Here is a 302-nt window from a genome sequence, read left to right as displayed (position 1 = left end):
ACATTGGCTAATTTAAAGTTTAGCTAATTTAAAGTTTAAATAGTTCTGAAGCCCGGCTAGGCAGGGAAGATACTAGCTCTCACTCTAGAGTTCCCTCGATTCCCTCCACCTAGGGGCTAACATGTGGTATCAGAACCTAAAACAATTAACCAAGTTGGGAGCTTTAACCTGTCACTTTAAAGTCCTCTAACTCTACACCCTGCAAAGATAATTTCCCTATTTATTTACACTCAATCATATGAATTACATTCTCATTCATAAAACCTCATGTGATTCTTTCTAATTGTTGACTGAGACAATAT

The sequence above is a fragment of the Phalaenopsis equestris genome, unplaced genomic scaffold (assembly GCF_001263595.1).
Source record: "Phalaenopsis equestris unplaced genomic scaffold, ASM126359v1 Scaffold000916, whole genome shotgun sequence".
Classification (NCBI taxonomy): domain Eukaryota; kingdom Viridiplantae; phylum Streptophyta; class Magnoliopsida; order Asparagales; family Orchidaceae; genus Phalaenopsis; species Phalaenopsis equestris.
The sequence above is the reverse complement of the archived record's forward strand: the minus strand, read 5'-3'. Positions refer to the sequence as shown.